General features: G+C 40.3%; 1 long non-coding RNA gene across 1 annotated transcript; it reads right to left on the reverse strand.

Moving 5' to 3' along the window:
• Positions 1 to 11440: 11440 nt before the first annotated feature.
• On the reverse strand, positions 11441 to 12978 carry LOC143112462 (uncharacterized). Its single transcript, XR_012984757.1, has 4 exons — positions 12851 to 12978; positions 12143 to 12210; positions 11788 to 11898; positions 11441 to 11657 (listed from the first exon to the last, which is right to left on the reverse strand). It is a non-coding gene; the product is annotated as an uncharacterized LOC143112462 (long non-coding RNA).
• Positions 12979 to 20455: the final 7477 nt, after the last annotated feature.

Here is a 20455-nt window from a genome sequence, read left to right on the forward strand (position 1 = left end):
TTGGTCACCTGAGCACTTAAGGATGGTTAGTTGTGGGCCGATGTCTTTCCCATAGCATTAACATCCATATAAGTCCTTAAGCACCAGGAAAGCATCTCAAAATTATTGAACACTTCACTTGTCTATGTACTGTGTATTGTGTCATTGAGCTGGTTTTCCTACTAATGAGTACCTTTGCCTTTATAAATCGAAAGAATCTACACAATTGAGCCAAACCAAACTGAATCCAAAAATCTCTTTTCTTCTGACCTAGTACTCTCAACAGGCAGTTGAAAAAACTTCTGAGTATATTTGTCTTTGTAGTCTTGACATGGAGATAATCATTACATCAGCTTGACTAACTGAAAGGTACAATCCTGACAAATCTTGAATTACTACAATTATAAGGACTTTTGCATTTATACTGGAATCACTACAGACAGGGTATAAGGACCTTTGCATTCATAACGGTAAGTCCAGCTTTGTATAAGAAGACAAGACACCACACAGACGCTTTTCACACAGGCGCTCTCAGCACGACTAACTCAAGGACACAGATTATGCCTTATACACAGTGGTGATCTTTCGCTGTCAATTTCTCAAATGGCTTACATTTCTTCTGGATTTGGCTGTCAGTATTATTCCATGTAAGGACGTCACAAATACACTCAGTGATTACTTTACTGTGATCTTATATATATATTATATCTTATGATCTTATATCCTCTGAATCTAGGGTGGTGGTGATGGCAGCATATACAGTCATATTTACACGTCTCCAAGGTATTGACTGACAGCCTGATGCTGGCAGAGGTTGAAATAGAAGCAGGCGCATGTTCATCTCGATGCCATATGTTGCCTCCCAGGGCTTCCTTAGTAAGCTGTCTGCTCTCAGCCACTGGAAAACAAGAGCCCCCATCTCTCTGCCTCTGTCCTTCTTTATTAGTTTACTTCACTTGTTTTTGTTTTATCCTTTGTCTTTCCTTTTGCCATATCTGTTGTTCGTGTGTCACCCTCTTTTTGTTTACCCTTGCTGCTTTCGGTCTTTCTTTTTTTTCTTTCCTTTTTTCAGTTTTCAGTGGCTTCACATTGATAACACACATTTTGAACATTGATAAATGTCCAAAGTGTTTTCTTTCCTTCTCTTTTCTGTTTATCTTTTCAGTCTCTCACCTTCCCTCTCTGTAACTTTGTCTTTTTATTCTTTTTGTATCTCACCCCACATGACCAATGTCAACACAGAATAGGCACCTGTCCTGTGACTTTGAAAAAACTCTTACGGTCAAGTCACAGCCACAGCATGGTGGTCAAACTGACGTTTCCAGGAAAGTCCCCCTGAATCAACTGGCCAGACAGCATCACAATCAGTGTGGTGGTTACATGCAAGCAAACAATCAGATTTCACTCTGATTAAATTCTTTACTCCAATTGAAAATGGAATGTAAACTGAGTTCTCCGATTGAACTTAAATTTTATAAAATCGGAGGAGATAACAGTTGGAGTTTATAACGTTCTATGGAATCTTGCTTAGCTTAACAGTTCACTTAGCATGTAAACTGAAATATTCCAAATTCTAATACTCCGATTGGTGCTTTATTCTGATTGTTTTGCACATGTAAGCGCACTGTCACCATCACATAGGCCTCACATATCTCATAACTGTGCTCTGGGTTTGTCTTAGTTGCTACCTGTTTTTTCTCTCCTCCTGCATTTGTACATAAGCCACCAACAACATGAAATTCTGCTTTGCCTAACAGCTTGATCCCCATTCTTATGATTATGTGATAGAAAATAATAACTGGAAACAGCAGTACACCGCTGTGAGGGACCTAAGAACTAGCCTGCTCTCTTGTTCAGCAGATAAGAGGATATTCTTCTCGAGATGTGTTCTCACCTTGTATTTTAATTTTAAAAATAAATAAATAAAACATGCATATACAGTATATGTAATGCCACACATCAATTCACCACACCATTCATATTGTTCCATCCATCTGTGTGGCAAAAGCGAATGTGGATGCATGGCAGACTTGGCAGTAACTGAAAACATGACATCAATGGTAGAAATGGTGTCCATTGTGGTAAATTGGCCATTCTCAAAGATTTCTGCACTGGCCACTTGCCGTGTGTACAGATTCCATTTAGCTTCTTGATAACACCCTTAATTTCATATACACTCAAATGTGTGAAAGGACAATGTCCATATCTGATGCACACACCTGAGTATACTTTCTGTATGCAGTGAATCTATGTGATAAAATAATACAGTTCTCACATCTCGTGTCATCCATCACGTCATCCAAACATGACAGAATTGAAATTGCTCTTTTGAAAAGATAATGGTCATGACCCAACATGCTTCAGATTATCTACCTAGAATGTATCAAGTCATGCAAATGCATACTGAAGTATGTCATCTTGCTGGAGACCACGTTACTGCCATGGGTTTGCTCTAACATTTACTGTTGAATGTGAAGTGATGGTATCAAGCGAATATGGGCCTTCAGTGCTTCCCGGCTCTGTGTTTATGTATAATATATGCATACAGAGTACGGGAAAGCTTTCCATCTAATGAACTGGGGTTCAAAGTAGCAAATAGTTCTACAGTTTGAAAATGTTCAGTTTAGGTTTTTTATGTGTATGTTTAAACATTGCGAGCCTATTGAATTATTAAACATAGAAGGAGCAAAGAACATGAATAAAACTAGACACAGATTAAATTCAATGTTTTGCAAATAAGCTGTTTTGTATAAGTCCTGACATTACAGAATGAATTTAAATGAATTTTACCCATTTATAAGACGCCAGTCTCTGAATATTCTTGTGCTTTATTCTTTATTACTGTCATACTTTGACAAACTATAACTGGAAATGTCATGGTGTGTCTGTACAATGGGTCCAGTCAGTGTTTGATTGTGTCGTTTCTCCTCTGTGAGTTGGAAAACAGGTTTGAATAAATTCACGACCAAAATAATTGTTTTGTCATATTCGTTGGGCAAACTAAGATATGGATGGTTAAGGGAGAATTAATAAATTGTTTCATATTGATTAGCTGCTATCATAACTTTGACTTGCTATAAATAGAAACCTAAGCCTTTTAAACTTTAAACTAAACTTTTGCTCTGAATTGCTAAACAAAACCACTGCATTGAATTGCTAAACAAAAACCACTGCATTTCACCACAAGCTGTTGGGACATTGTGAGTGTCCTGATGGGAACCACCAGCTGATCCTCTAACACAGCTCTCTACAATTAATGGATTTATAGAAGTGGGAGGGGGGGGGGGTGGGGGGGGCAATGTTCTTTTCCTCGCTCGGTGGGCAGAGAAATGTGCCAGCTATGGTTCAGCTACCAGAGAGCAATGCATGGTATTGCAATGCATATTTCACTTCAGGGTATGCACAGAATCCACAACACAATACAGTATAATATAGACAATAAATAAAAAAATAAAAAAAGGCAAAACAGTGGCAAAGTAATAAGGCTGGGACCCTCTTGAGCAGTGCTGTTGTTCTCTGCCCGCTAAAGACCTCTCTTGGTCACTTCCAACTCCTGTGAGGTATGAGTCAGAGGTCTCCATCCATCACACTGTGCTTCCCACCACTCTAACAAGTCCCCCAGAGGCCGCCTCCACTGTTTGGATATGGCCAGTGAAGTCCTATGTCACGGTGAACACAAAGAACAAGACATTTTTTCCTCCCTCTCTCTCTGAATTACAGAAACAGGGCGAATAAAGGGCCGTTTGTTCCTCTGAATCTTTTGATTTATAACAAACTGTTAAAGCAAAATATTTGTGAAGAACTTAGAGTGCAATGGCTACTCTATAACAAAGAGTTATAACATCATTATAGCTGAAATGATATCTGAAACGGAAATGTTGTCTCTCTCTTTCTCTCTCTCGTTATCGATTGCCAGCATTCTGTGAAGTATGTAACAGAGAGCAGAGAAAAAATGGGGAATTTTCTCCACATCCCTCTCACAGTCCCTCACACTTCACAATCTCTTCCCTTGCATGATCTCAACTCCCTATTCTATCACTTACACTGCAGAGTTTGTGAAACTGTTTTGCCTTCCATAGTTTTTATTCTCAGGGCATCGTGACACAAAACTACCGCATAGTGGTACCTGACCACTGCATTGTGTGAACGCCGCATGGTGTTGCCACCTGCCACACAAAGAAAATAAAGGACTTTCCCCCCGTTCAATCTATGCCCTACTTCTGCAACTGCAATTTGTAAACTGCAAGCCATGCTTTACAAGTCCTCTCCAGCCACTACTTAACAGTTCATAAGCATCAAGTCTTACTTGTTCTATCCTTGGCTACTCAATCAGTGTTTAACAATTCAAAACAACAATATACACCGTCTGTACTGCTTGAATTAAGTTCAAGTGTGTGTGTGTGTGTGTGTGTGTGGGCTTTTCAGTATGAAGGTATATTGGGTGCAAAAGTGGCGAGCACATTTAACTGCAGATTTTGCGTGTGCACACTAAGGTCATAAATGTGTAACAGTAAAGTTGAAGTTGTACATATTTTTTTTATCTTGTTAACACAAAATAGGGGCTACGGGTTCACAAATCCTTTTTACAGGTACACAAATCCTATCCTGTGAGTCACAACTTTCAAGAGTCACACACTCGACACTTTTGCTCCAATCGTTGCAGCGCAGTTGGTGCGAAACACATTTGCACATCCGTGTTTCATAATCTGAGAACATGCACAACATTCGTGCATTTGTAAACCCAAATGTGAACTAATGCATCCGAAGTTGTGCATCTGTGAAATAATTTCTCATTAATAAAATTCTACAGATCGCTTTGATTTTCTTGCACGACTACGAGTCAATTGAAGTGCTCGAATCTGCTTCTACGAGTGACGATACTTTTGCTGCTGGCTAGGTGATATAATAGGAGCAAAAAGATTTGTATGTGTGTACGTCGAGCGAATCGATCGAGAAGACAAGGCGGCCGGATCTGGATCCTGGATCGCGCTCAGACTACCATTGCCTGCTCATAAAGTAAGTAACCTCAGCATGTTTCCTTATCAATGAGTTTTACGACCTTATTATTCATAATGTCTGCACAGCAAACAATTGATAACTTGCCTAGCACTATCCAATAGTCTTCGTGCAAGATACAAGTCAGCTGTTCGAAAATTGTGTCAGATTGTGTGTCCTAACGATTTTGGACGGGCAGTGTTATTAGGGGTTTGCACCGATGTCACGTTCTGGCCGGTAACTATGGTAACCCAGCACGTGCGGCCATATTGGCGATACTCAGTGAATGAAGTACAATGGAGTATTATGCACTTTGGATATCTTACGTGATTGTAGCCGTGTCTAAACAACAGAAAAGCTCATCAAAATGCGTCTAAGATGCAAAGGCATATAGGGCAGGGCTTGGATCACAAGAAAAGGCGCGATATTTCGAGAAATTACGGATTATTGGCAGCGCAGATCCATATGAGTTGGGTGAGGGAGACGAAGTACCAAGTTCAACCACAAGCGCCCCCCTTCCTCTGATAACTTCTGGCATTATTGTCCCTTCTCCCTGGTTTTTTAATAACTTTTGGAAGTCGATACCTACACCAGATGTTTTTCTCAGTCTGACCTATTGGTACAACCTAACACACGGCAATAATTAACCATTTTCCTTGACGATGTTAGGGATTTACTTCAGTGCCTAATGCTTTCTAATGAGGCGAGTATCTCCAATATGGCGATGTCCAGATCTGATGACACGCCGTGCAAACCCCTAATACAGTGCAGTACTTCTAAACGAGTTATTTATCTAGCGATAGCTAACTTGATCTGGCACTGGAGGATTTAGCAAGCTAAACATGGGTAAACTAAGGTAAACTAAGCTAAACATAGCTGTCATGATAATGTAAACCAACAAACAAGATAACTTTCTTCATATTATTATCATGTTACTTACCTTATGAGCAGGCAATGGTAGTCTGAGCACGATCCAGATCCGGCCGCCTTGTTTTCTCGATCGATTCGCTCGATGTGCACACATACAAATCTTTTTGCTCCTATCACCTAGCCAGGAGCAAAAGTATCGTCACTCGTAGAAGCAGATTAGAGCACTTGTATCAATTGACTTGTAGTCGTGCAAGAAAATCAAAGCGATCTGTAGAATTTTATTAATGAGAAATTATTTCTCAGATGCACAACTTCGGATGCATTAGTTCACACTTGGGTTTACAAATGCACGAATGTTGTGCATGTTCTCAGATTATGAAACACGGATGTGCAAATGTGTTTCGCACCAACTGCGCTGCAACGATTGGAGCAAAAGTGTCGAGTGCGTGACTCTTGAAAGTTGTGACTCACAGGATAGGATTTGTGTACCTGTAAAAAGGATTTGTGAACCCGTAGCCCCTATTTTGTGTTAACAAGATATAAAAAAAATATGAACAACTTCAACTATACTGTTACACATTTATGACTTTAGTGTGCACATGCAAAATCTGCAGTTAAATGTGCTCGCCACTTTTGCACCCAATATACCTTCATATTTCAGGTGCTGAATGCAAATCACTACGTCCAAGTAGCAATGCTTTGCCTGAATAAGAAAGTATATATATAGTTCCAAGTATATATAAGTATATAGTTCCAAATATATGCTTAGAATATAAGACAATTGCCTTGTCTCATTTTCATTGGTATTTGTACATGTAAACAGGAAAAATGTGTTCTTTTCGGAGCTATAGGCTAGTTAGTACCAATCACAAGAATGAGCTATGCTAAGACAGGTTAATGATGGGTGCATCAGACTGATATACTGCACGCACAGAGATGAGAAAAGTATGTATCATCTTATGTAACTTTGGGGAGACGAATAAGCTAATGTACCAAAATGCTGGCGTGTTCCTTTACTCTGCAAATATGAAATTTGGTGTGCTCACATTTCCTAAATTGCTGTAACCTTTTTATCCTGGTGTATTGTGATGAGTATGAGAATATAAATTCATATTTTTTACAGTAAATTATACATATTATTTTCCTTGTGAATTGATATGTGAATATCCACAAGATAATACATCCCTGGAACAAATTCTGTCAGGAACATCTAAATGACTATATCTTGTCTAAGTATGTCAATCTAACATCACAGATGCATCCAACAATTTCACTCTCACTTCCATTCAATCACTGATACTCGGTCTCTCTCTCTCTCTCTCTCTCTCTCTTTCTCTCTCTCTCTGTAAAGTCACTCAGGAAACTCAGTCCTTTTTCAGCCCCATTATCTCCCCTGTGTGCCTCCTGTCACCCTGCATCTTGAAATCACTGCCCTTTATTCCCATTACTGAAAGCGCAGCTCCCCATTCCCACATTTCATAACAAGCTTTTTTTTTTGGGGGGGGGGGGGGCACCTCTCACCGTAGGGGCTAAATGGGTTTGCTTTCTGCCCTTTCCCAAAGGTGAACAGCACCGTGGTGCATCACAGTGGCAAGCCATATGTGATTTTTCTATATTTGTGTGTGTGTGTGTGTGTGTGTGTGTGTGTGTGTGTGCGCGCATGTACATGTGATGTGTGTGGTGTGTGTATGTGTGTGTGTGTGTGTGTGTATGTGCAACTGCCTAATGACGATAACAAATCACAACAAATGCCGCAGACCAGCTTTCACACAGCTTTCTCACCTTTTCGGTCAGTGGTCCTTGGTGGCTAGATTGGTTCTGTTTAATCAACAGTCAGACTTTTTTTGAACTTTTGTTTGATTGAAAGAGTGTCTTTCAATATAACTCAGCGCAACCAATTATTATTATGATTATTATTACTCCATATTTATTAGCACCCTTAGTAAATGAGTAAAAAGAGGTATACAGAAATCTTTTGGGAATACATCTTAGTTTCGCATGAAAACAATGGGGAAAAAATCCATCCTTTAATGGAAGCAAATTTATTCTCAGAAGAGATAAATCCTCATAAATAAATATTTTTAACAAAAACATACATAGGCCTACTAAAATTATTGTTAATTTTTTTAAATATGTTCAACTTAGTTAGGTAAGCAGAGTGCCAAAGGTTTTTGGTCCGTGTAACGCTTTGCAGTGCTTTGTTCTATTTGCTCCATCCATCTGATCCAAATAAAAAATGTGTTCAATAATCCAATTTTAAATTGTTTTAACTGGTCAGCAAATAGATAATTGCTGCTATTTACTAAATGTCATTAGTCACGCAAGATAAAGAAAACAGAAACTGTTTCAGTTAATATTGGATTTTTGCCCCCCCCCCCCCTTTTTTTTTTTTTTACTGTTTTTGTTGGGCTGAACCACGCGTGTGGGGGGGTGACCTGATACATGGCGCGCGGTGTTTGTGATCACATTTTATCAGCGGATGTAGAGAGGGCTATCAAACACAGTTCAGCTTGCATCAAGGTGACAAGCGATTGATAATGTCAGCACGAGATCAGAACTTCAGATGCAGAGGGAGACATTGCTGCGTCCTGACACTTATGAGTAGGCCTACGTGTTCTAGCCTATGTTCTGGGAGGCTTTGAAGACCTACATGAGCATTACCAATGGACTTGAGCCCTATAGCCTACAGGCCAATGTAGGCTATTTGCTGTTGAAATTAATAAATGGATAAACGGATAAATTAGGCTCACTGTTGTGTCTTCGTTTAGCCTAAGGAAACCTAGTCTAGCGTAAAGCGTTAAATAAGCAAAAATGCCATGTCAAACAGTGCTTGGGGTAGCCTGTATAGCCCGGTATAGCCTAGCCAAGACTGACGTCGATGGCAAATCATTCTGCTTTGGGGAATTATTTGCTATGGTATGGCATGCATGGCCATGGTATTCAAATATAGGCTACTGTAGATATGTTCAACATAGGCTAAAAGTTATGTTTAACGTCTTCTCCCAAAAAGTTTTAGTTATTAATCTCTAAAGTAATGAGTCAAAATCACAAACAACTTCAGGCGGCGCTCTCTTCCACCATCTAGCCTGGCCCAGTTAGATGGTGTTCTCCCCCCAGGTGCTCGTGTTCAACCACAAGGGCAAAAAGGGAAAATTAGAAAATTGACGCATCATTTCAATTTTTAACTTCTGAACAGAAAACCGTAACTGTGCTCAATTGAAAATCAAAATAAGCAACAATAACCCATTTACTGTGCCGTCCTAAAGAATGGATAACGGATTTTTAAGCCTATTTTTATATGTTTTCATGTGAATTCTGCAAATAGAACATAGCACTGCAAAGCGTTACACGGACCGGTTTTTCAATACTGATCACACAGAGGCATATGCCTTAGTCATTACTCAACATAGAAAGACCAGAGAATACACAGTTCAAATAAGGGGAAAATGTATTGACCTTGGTAAATCAGGAAATCGGTATAAAAAAAACCCCAGATACTTGGATACTCATATGAACAGTTAAATTGAGAAGTTTCATTTAAATGGAACTGTTACACTCCTTTTTGAAGATTTGTTTCTTCTGAGAATATATTTGCTTCCCTTCAAGGTTTGATTTCATTTTCTCAATGTTTCCATTGTGAAACAAAGATTAAATGGCAAAATATGATTTTTGAATACATCTTTTGATCTTTACCAAGTGTGTCGAGAGTGCTTACTGTAAACGGGATCTCCTGCATGTGGCCAGGGCAAGGCAAGGCAACTCAGCGTTATTTGTATAGCGCTTTTCATACCCAAGGCTTGTGCTTCCATATGCTTTATATCATCTGTGAACACAGAACAGCATAGTCATAGATACTCATATGTGAGACAGTAACCATAGATACTTATGTGGTATGCATATATCCATATCTCCTGACAAACAGATAATATCTTAACAAATACCTCACAGCTTTGTGATCAGAGCCTGACTTCTTCTCCTTAAGAACATCACATTACATTTCTCAACAGTGGAGGTTTTTTGTCTTATTGAGTGCTGAAATTTTGACCTCAGGTACAATGATGTCTGTACAGTATTTTAGATGGCTCATTAAGGCAAGCTAGATTTGATGAGAGATACTTAACTTATTGATTAAAATGCCTCCACACAAAATTGACTTGGAGATCATGACAGGTTTAAAGGCACTGAATTGTGATAAATTAAGTGAAGAGTAAACAGTCAAACGTCATGTTGAGAATAATGCCACTGGTGATGATTCATTGCTGAGTCATTTCAGTTGCCTCCTGGAACAGCAGAATCCCAAGGCAAGACAACCAGTTCCAAGTGATTTTAATTAAAAAAAAGAATAAAACTTCAGCAAAAGGTTGATTTGTTAAAAGGTACAGTATGTAGGGTTTAGTAGTATCTAGTGGTGAGACTAAAGATTGCAACCAACTCCCTTTCCAGGAATGTTGGAAACCGTACTGAAGCTGCCAGGTGGCATAAAAATGTGAAACCCTGTGTTGTTTGTCCATTCTAGGCTACTGTAGCAACATGGGCCTATGAAGACACAATGGCTGAATCTCAATGTCCCCCCTACACTCTAAGAAATGGAAGTACCAGTGTGTACCTAAGTCGGTACAAATGCTTGTCGCTGGGGCAGTACCCTTTTGAAGTACAATACTGTACATATGAATGCAGGTACATTTGTGTACCCTAGCCATCTGTACCCATCAAGGTACACTTGTGTACCTGCAATGACTAAAATGTACCTGTATATATCATTATCACATAGTACCCTTAAAAGGTACTATTCTGTACTTCAAGGGTACAACCCCAGTGAAAATTTAAGGTGGTATAACTAAAATATATGCACAACCAATAAGTACATTTAAATGTTTATTCTGGGGGGATATTACACACAATACTTCACATGAATACAGGTACAATAAATGTTAACATGTTCATATTAAAAACACATTCATATCAAAACATCAAAATATCTTATATCCATATCAATATACATATTCACGTAAAACATGTGACTCTTAATGTAAGTGTAAATAATAAAACACTTTGGTTTACAATATTTTGCCTGAATAGCCACATTGTGTTTATACGCAGAAGGAAAAAAATATATTAATTTGCACGATAGCACTAATAACACCTTTATATGATCTATAAAATACCAATATTTGAGCTAGTAATTACTCCAACAAACCTTGTATGCTTTCAAGTTCATGTTAATACTCGTGTAAGTGACAGTGATGAAAATACAGTATCTGCTTGCCATAACCATTACACGTTGCAAAATTAACAAAGTCCTTGCAGTAACTTAGTAGCTATGATCTTAGATCTCATTCACAGTGCATACACCATAGAATTGAGTGAACGATATGTGTGATGTAATGAGTCATATAGCGACATTTTAGAGTAGTATCTCAGAAAACAATGTGCAAGCCTTTGGGAAATATTAGCAAGCCTGTAAAAATGTACAATATATTGTTACAATGTTCATTACCTCACCAATAAATCAATCAATCAGAAAACACACTCCAATCCTTCCAATCATGAGGCGAGCCACTAAAAAGGCAAGAGTAGTCTCAAAAGGCACCAAAGTTCAATTTCAAAAACTGGCAGAAATCCAACATATTCTTCAGGAGAGTGTGCTTAGTAAAGGTCAACAGCAGTAGAGGCTGCTGTTTTCCCCCTCTTCAACTTCTGTTCCTCTGCATATATCCACTTTGACTTAGACTGGAACCTTACTTGATCTACAGGACGTTCACATATTTTCAATAGCAGTGGTAGCCTCACCAATGACAGCAGGGGTTTTACATCTGTTGGAAGCAAAATGCAAACACAAACCTCAGAATAAGATTTTTTTCAACCACACAAATAAATAGCCTCAGACAGATTGTGTAAAATACCTTGTCTAATACATGTATGTAACTATATGAATCTGCTCACCTGGCATAGATCAGCGTTGAGTCATTACAAGTTCCATGGACCGGCTGACTCTCCCAAACTTCTCCTTACTCCTTTTCACCGTATCTTCATGAACAAAAGCTGCCTGCTCCACTATGTGTTTGAGAGACAAATGCCATGCAATAGAATAATATAATTAAACAAAATGACACAACAATGAAATAGCACAAAGATAATCTTAACCAATATATAAATTGCTATTGGACAAAAAAAAAAATCTAAAAGTTGTCTGTATTATTATAATTTGCATAATTTATTATGCAATACTTTTCTATATGTATTTAACATCATTAAGAAAAATACCATTACAAAAAAAACACCAAGATGGGTAACTTACGTAGCCATTAGATCCTTTAGGAAAGGTAAGCTTACTTCCAAGTGGCCATGTTCTGCCTTGATGGGTATCTGTGAGAAGGATTAACATTAGATTTACTTTAGACCATTATCAAGCTCTGAGTAACTTTATAACATTATAGAATGGTTTTGAGTTGCTCCCTCTAGCTTCTAACTAGATAAGCAATGACAACCAGGATGTTCTGGTGAACATAGGCAACTCAACTAATTAATTTTCACCTAAACAAAATGACAGTGTTGAGAGTGATCATGCTTACTGCATGTATGCACTTACCAGGCTTCTTTCACCTGCACTACCGTTGATATTAAACCAGCCTTTCAGGGAAGTTAGCAAGTATGTATGGCTAACAGTGCTAGGATATGCTCATATATCTATGGGCTAAGCTAGTTAGGATAATGATTGCTAGTGAAAGTTGGCTTTAATGGCTTCCACAAAAACTTAACATTGACATGGGAAATAGTAGATAAAACACACACACAAATCATTTCCTTACCATTTATCACGATAGTCATGCATTATTGAAGGAGTTTGAACTCCATTTAAAAATATCTGAATTCATAGCTAACCTAGGCTAAGTTGCTAGCGAATGCTAATGTTAGCCTTTAAGCCAACAATCTGACTCCATTACTGTAACAGTAAGCTATTTACAATGTACAAACCACATTTTGATAAATTGCAACTACACCTTACCTCTGAATAGCTTTGCCTCCTCTTCCACAAAGATTATTCCATCCTGCACATGTGTTTTCTCACACCAAGCTCCTCACTGAAAGTTGCTCCATTTCTTGGTGAGTGAGATGAACAAAGTTGAGGGGGAAAATAACAGTTGCTCCCGTCCCGAATCTCCTCCCCCAACAACTTTTGAGTGACAGGCCATGTACTTTTTGTACCCTTAGCTACAAATATGGTCCCTTTGCGAAAAGGTACATTAATGATCCAGGAACGGTATTAGTACTTTAGGGGCTCAATTTTGTTCCCTTTAAGGTACAGGGTCAAAAGTTGTACCTAAAAGAACAAAAATGTACCCCAACCGTACCCCTATTTTTGAGAGTGTATATGGGTCTAAGTCCTGGACCGTCCATGACTTAACTGACATCTGTAAGTGATTACATTTGAGTGGCTGTAAGGGTTTATAGTTACAGTAGTTTCTGAATACTATATCATTTCTTAATGAATACATTTCTTAATGTATAAATGAAGACTTTTGTTCCAAAACGCTATATATCCATTTTATAGCCATGTTATTTAATTGTGTATCTCAGGTAATATCAATACATTTGTGTTGTTTTGATTGAGTAAAGAGAAATCAAATAGCACAATAACACAATTACAGTTCCGCTGCAATTACCTGGAAAACAACATTTAAAAACAATTATTCATGACAATTCATTAAAATGGAGGATATAGCGTTTTGGAACAAAACTCTTCAAATACTGTATTTCAAACATCCTATTAATTATAAATACTAGACTACTATATCCCATGTCTATATATAATCAAAAGACTTACTTTAAATCCTTCAGTAGAGCAAGTGTATTTCTCACTGAAAACTTGTTGTCCTAAAATGTCCTTCAAAAGGCACCACAAACAGTCTTTTTAAGGCGCTCTCAAAACTTGCTCTTCATTTTTTTAGTTACAGAGCAGCATGAGATATTCTATGTGCAATATTGCTTCAGAAAGAACAAAAACCTCACTGGCATACGGATCATCCATTGTGATTCAGCTCTTCTTTTGTTGACATCTTCCTGTCTCTGAAGCCATACTCACACACACACACACACACACACACACATACTACTCATGAGCACACACACATACTCATGAAACTCATGAACAAAGCCTTGCTTTGTAGCCTACAATAGGCCTACCATTGTTATGTTAAGGTAAAGCATTGCATAGAGGCAAGTAAACCTAATGAAAAATGGCACTAAGATAATCATTTCAGAGATTTTCGATGAATTGACCGTGTAATATCCTTAGAATCTTCTGTTAGGATGTTCTGTTAATGACGTCAATTAAGTGCGCATCAGTAGCAATCGGAAGTGAATAAAGAATGACAGCGCCAGTATGAGCAGAACAGTATTGTCTGTTTAATTCACATAAACAACAGTGAATATTACATGGTGTCAGAATTATAGACCAGTGTCTCTCACATCAACCTGACGACGGAAGATGGAGCACACAGGTGTCCCCACGGATGGGTTGGGATTCATCCAAACTGCCCGATGCATGGAAAAAGTTTCGCTATCTACTTCTATGGATTGGCGAAAAAGGAAGGGATATATTTAGCACATGGACACTTACAGCAGATGAAAGGAAAGCACTCAATACATACTACGACAGGTTTGAAGCATATGTTAAACCCAGAGCAAACCCCATTTTCACGCGGTGTAAATTCCACCAGAAAGTACAGTGGGAGGGTGAAAATTTCGACCTGTTTGTAACCGAGCTACGATTGCTTGTGAAGGACTGCAATTTTCCTAACAGTGACGAAATGATTAGAGACAGAATCGTCTTTGGCACAAATTCTCCTAAAGTGCGTGAGAAACTGAAGCCACACAGACTTAACGTTAGAGAATGCTATTGATATTGCACGGACATATGAGCTGCTGCAGCAGCAGCTAAAGACCATGCGTAGTCCCACTGCTAGCACAGCTAACCAGTCAGCTCATGCAGTTAGCAGAAAGCCGGTTCAAATCAGAGCATACATGTTATGGACGCACAACAAACTGGACTGACCCTAAAAATACAGTATGGAACAAGGAATGTGGAGCATGCGGGGGAGAACACGGACGCACAGAGGAATGCCCAGCCAAAGGACGCCAATGCAACAAATGTAAGAAGCTCAACCATTTTGCTAAAGTGTGCAGGACACACACACAGCAACCAAAGACCTAATACAAGCCCAAGAGAGTGCATGTTATCTCAGACAGAGAGGAGCAGCCACCTAGCCTAGAAATCTAGACGCGCCCCTAGCGGCAGCAAATTACATTTGCTGCCAGGGCTAGTCTAGCAACTCTCCGTTGGCTTGTGAGCTCCAGAAATCGAAACTTAATCAGGACATTGAAATCATGTATAGAGTCGTTTGGTGGGCTTAACATAATGATTGATGGCAGAGTTGCAACGGTTTGGCTTGAATTCCCTGCTACTTGAAAACAAATATCCTATTGCGTCCTATTGCGTGCAGAGGGAATTTGAAAGACAACTGATTATCCCGCCCCTCGGACTGAGCACTGCGAACGGTGAGTGCCCAGACCCTACATTTTAATGTGGGTCTGGCTCGCCAGGCTAGCAGCCACCAGATGAACTGTATATCGACACTATCCCAAAGCTACATGCTAACACCGCCAAAGAACAGGCATATGCAGAGGTGGAATTAGGGGAAAAGAGGCACAAATTGAAATTCAAAATAGACACGGGTGCCCAAGCCAACATAATACCAGCAGACACATTCCACAAAGTGTTTGGCAATAAAGTGTTAAGCCCACCAGACAGTAATATCTCAGGATATGGTGGACAGAGGCTCGTAGTGGCTCGTCATGCAAACTCACATGCAGATATGAAGAACAAATAGTCATGCTAGACTTTGACATAGTCACAAGAAATGCACATCCTGTTTTGGGAATGTGAGCATGCCTAGATCTGAACATGGTAAAGCTAGTACATATGGTCAACGCACTGCCACACACTAGCATCACAGATGAGTTTGCCGACGTATTTGAAGGCATTGGACTGTTTCCTGGGGAGTGCACCCTTCGCCTCCAACCAGCTGCAACACCAGTGGTGTGTCCGCCTCGCTGTATCCCGTATGCCCTGTGAAGCCGACTCAAAGACGAACTAAAAGAAATGGAAGAAATGGACATTATACAGAAAGTCACAGAGCCAACTGAGTGGGTAAATGCCTTGGTGGTGGTAGAAAAGCCAAAAACTGGGAGGCTTAGAATATGTTTAGACCCCCGTTGCCTGAATAAAGCTATTCAAAGACCCCACTATCTGCTCCCCACCCTAGATGATGTCACACCAAGACTAGCTGGTGCACAAGCTGGGTACTGGGCAATAAAACTCAGCCACAAGTCATCCATGCTCACTACATTCAACACCATCTACATGTATGGCAGATATCGGTTCAAGAGGCTCCCTTTCGGGATCATCTCGGCACAGGATGAGTTTCAGAGGAGAGTCGACGAGGCTTACAAGGGACTTCCAGGCGTCACCGCCATTGTGGATGACATCTTGGTGTATGGCCGCACCAAAGACGACGAGCACGACGCCAACCTGCGTGGCATGCTGGAGAGAACGAGAGAGAAGGGCATAAAGCTGAACAAGGATAAAAGTGTCATCTGTGTGCCAGAGGTGAGTTACTTTGGGCACAGGCTGACACGAGAAGGCATCCGACCCGACCCCAACAAGATCAAAGCCATAAAAGACATGCCCCCCCCCCACGCAACAGAGCAGAGTTGGAGACCATATTGGGCATAATCACTTACCTCTCAAGGTTTGCCCCCAAACTCTCAGAGGCCACAGATCCACTCCGAAAGTTGCTAAAGGAGGACAATGAATTTGTAAGGGACTCAAACATTAACAGCGCATTCACACTGGTAAAAGACCTCATAACACGGGAGCCCGGCCCTGTTCTTACATACTTTGATCATACCAAAGATGTGAAACTGCAAGTTGATGCATCCAAAACCAGTTGCATACGCATCCAAGGCACTAAATGAGACTGAACAGAACTATGCACAAATTGAAAAGGAACTCTACGCAGTGCTCTTTGGATGTAAGAGGTTCTACCAGTACCTATATGGCCGACAGGTAATTGTTGAATCAGATCAAAAGCCACTAGAGGCAATCATGCGAACGCCACTGGCAGCTGCACCGCCCAGGTTACAACGCATGATACTACAGCTGCAAAGGTACGATATCACCATTACACACAAGCCCGGATAGCAAATCCCAGTTGCGTACACTTTGTCCAGAAAGCCAATTGAATGCAATGACCAGTCACTGAGTGAAGGTATGGACTCACAAATACACACAGTGATCAGCAGCGCTCCGGTGAGCGACAGGAAAATGGCAGAGATCAGAGCTGCAACAGCCCAAGACAAACAGCTCTCAGTACTGACACAGGTTACCCAAGACAAACAGCTCTCAGTACTAACACAGGTTACCCAAGACAAACAGGTCTCAGTACTGATTCAGGTTACCTTGGCAGGGTGGCCTGAGTCAAAGACAAAATGCCCATCTGCTGTCACAGAATACTGGAATCATCGTGATGAGATCAAGTCAAACAGCATCCTGCTAAAAGGATAAAAAATCATTATACCACACTCACTCAGGGCTGAAATGCTTGCAAGAGATGTGGTGTTCTGGCCCGGCATGGGGAGACAAATAGAGGCGCTAGTAGGATCCTGCAACATCTGCCTCGAGCGACGTAACTCCGCCCCAAAGGAGCCAATGATTCCACATCCCATCCCCGAAAGGCCTTGGCAGGTAATAGCCACAGACTTATTAACATGAAACAACACTGACTACATAGTGGCAGTTCACTATTACAGCAGATATTTTAAGATAGAGAAAATCACTAGCCTCCCCTCCACAACCGTCATCCAAAAGCTGAAAGCCATGTTTGCTAGGTTTGGAATACCTCAGACCATAATCAGTGATAATGGAGCTTGCTAGAGTTCCGTGCATTCGCTCATGCATGGGATTTTGAGCACGTCACAAGCAGCCCACTGTACACACAGAGCAATGGGTTGGCTGAAAAGACTGTCCAGACTGCCAAAGTCCTAATGGACAAAGCGCATGCACAGGGGACGGATCCTTACCTCAGCTTATTGGAATACAGAAACACCCCGGTTGATGGACTGAAGTCACCAGCTCAGCTGCTGATGAGCAGGCGCCTGCGCTCAATCCTCCCGGTCACTGAAAGGCAACTGCAGCCAGAGCTTGCCTGTCGCAGCACAGTCCACAGCAGGAGAGAACTGTGCCAAAGGAGGCAAAAGCAGTACTATGACCGAACAGCCAAGACACTGCCTGCACTACCAGTGGGTGCCACAGTCCGCTACCAGCTCCCAGCTGGGACGTGGAAACTTGCAACAGTCACCGAAACAGCAGGTACCCAAAGATCGTACAACATCTGCACTGATGAAGGCCACACGCTCAGGCGAAACAGGCGTTACCTCTTGCAGACTCAAGAGGGTGGTACAAACCACGAGGGTCCACCAAATTGCCATTGACCAGAGCCTGTCACTCTGCAGCAAAACACAGAACACACACAAGGCACACAACCAGCCCCGACAGGGTCAGCACACTACACTACCACAAGGTCAGGCCAAGAGAAATGTTAGACTTGTGAAGTTAAAAAAATGACAAAAAAAAAATGTCTTACCTTGTTTGAATACTTACCTTGGTTAAGAAATGTGAGACAGAAAAAAAAATGTTTGTGAAAATGTTTTACTTGATGAATACTTTTACTTGTTTACGAAATGAGACAAATAAGTTCTATCAGAAAAAATACCTGATAGTTACACTTCAGTTGTGCTGTCCCAATAGTTCAAATCTATGGGTCTATGTTGACATGATAATCACACCGTTGCCATGCAAGATAAATTTAAATGAGTTGAATCACTTAAGATGACATAGTTCATAAGTATGTATGGCAGCTACTCTGTATGTTTATGACCAGTTTTGTTTTCAAAAGGGGGGTGTAATATCGTTAGAATCTTCTGTTAGGATGTTCTGTTAATGACGTCAATTAAGTGCGCATCAGTAGCAATCGGAAGTGAATAAAGAATGACAGCGCCAGTATGAGCAGAACAGTATTATATTATATTGTCTGTTTAATTCACATAGACAACAGTGAATATTACAGACCGCAGGTCAGAAAAGTGGAAAGAAGATTAGCTTCTAGGTAGGCTATAACTTTTTTGTTTGTTTTACCATGACTGTTTTTGAAGATGATCATGTGTGGTAGTTTCAACATTAACACGACTTGATATCACTTGTGAGGATGATATTAATAATAATACTTAAATAAATGTTTAAAGGAAAATTCAGGTATTTAGCACTTTGAGTCCCTTCTCTGGTTTGTTTTGGATGAATTAGAGTTGTGGACACTGAAATTTTGACGATTGGTCCTGCCTTGACCTTTCTGACTCGTTTTGAATCGCCTTTGACTACTCAGAGTGGCTGCCAACAGGCATACTGTAGGCTACTCAAACATGCCAATCACATTGTTATCAGTTGTCAATTGGCAATTATTAGGCTACATCACCAATTCACTCGTAACTATCTACTTCTTTACAGGGACTGTGGTGCTGGTTCACATATACTAAACACCTATTTACTCTTTGCTCTGGAGCAGTGCTTGTTTAACATTAATCTTATTCACTTAGTCAGCATGATAGGATTACTCTTACATCTCTTCTCTTTATTTAAATTATATGCTAAATCAGGGATTCCCAAACTGTGGTATGCGTACCACCGGTGGTACGCAAGCTGTCACTAGGGGGTACGCGAGAGGAAAAGGGCAATGTCTGAAAGGTGTTAAAATGATTCATTAATTAATAAATAATACATTTCGAATCCGGTTATAATGATATGGAAACGTGAAAAGGAAATTTTCTTTAAAGGAAATCATTTGTAAACTCTATAATAGGCTATGTTTTCATTAAAAAATAAGATACCCACAATGCACGTGATTTCCTGCGGGCAGTCAGAATATCTGGCACGTTAGTTTCGTGGAAGTATGGGTAGAAGGCTATGCAAACATGGAAAACTGGCTAAAAAGAGGGACATTGTCCAAAAGCCCTAATTAAAGCGGTCGAAGAGGAGAAGCAAGAGAAACAGAGCAAGAGACAGGTAACGATGGGATGGGAGAAAGAATGATGAAGGCGGAGGTGGGTAAAAAAGAAAGGATGAGACAGAAAAGACTGCGCAAAGTAAACAAAAGTATGATGAGGCATATATAGACAGACTCCCCAAAGCCACAGTGCGTGGTTTGCAGTGAGGTGCTATCTAACCAGTCTAATGTTCTTCACACTGTTTTTTTTTAGCGTGAGAGCTCATAGACCAGTTGCACATTTTGATTTTGTTATTTGTTATCATGTAGGGTGGCTAATTAAACATGATGCCTGGAATGCGTCAATAGAATGTGTTCCGTTTTTATGTGTCGGGTGGTGGGGGTACGCAAGCTGAGTCAGGATGTAAAAGGTGGTCCGCGGCAAAAAAAGTTTGGGAACCGCTGTGCTAAATCATCCTCAGCGACCATCCATAAGTGCCAGTGTACTCCAGCTA

The sequence above is a fragment of the Alosa pseudoharengus genome, unplaced genomic scaffold (assembly GCF_046254945.1).
Source record: "Alosa pseudoharengus isolate Yale_2024_CS ecotype anadromous, Long Island Sound unplaced genomic scaffold, YU_APseudo_1.1 YU_APseudo_1.1_scf_8, whole genome shotgun sequence".
Lineage (NCBI taxonomy): Eukaryota > Metazoa > Chordata > Actinopteri > Clupeiformes > Clupeidae > Alosa > Alosa pseudoharengus.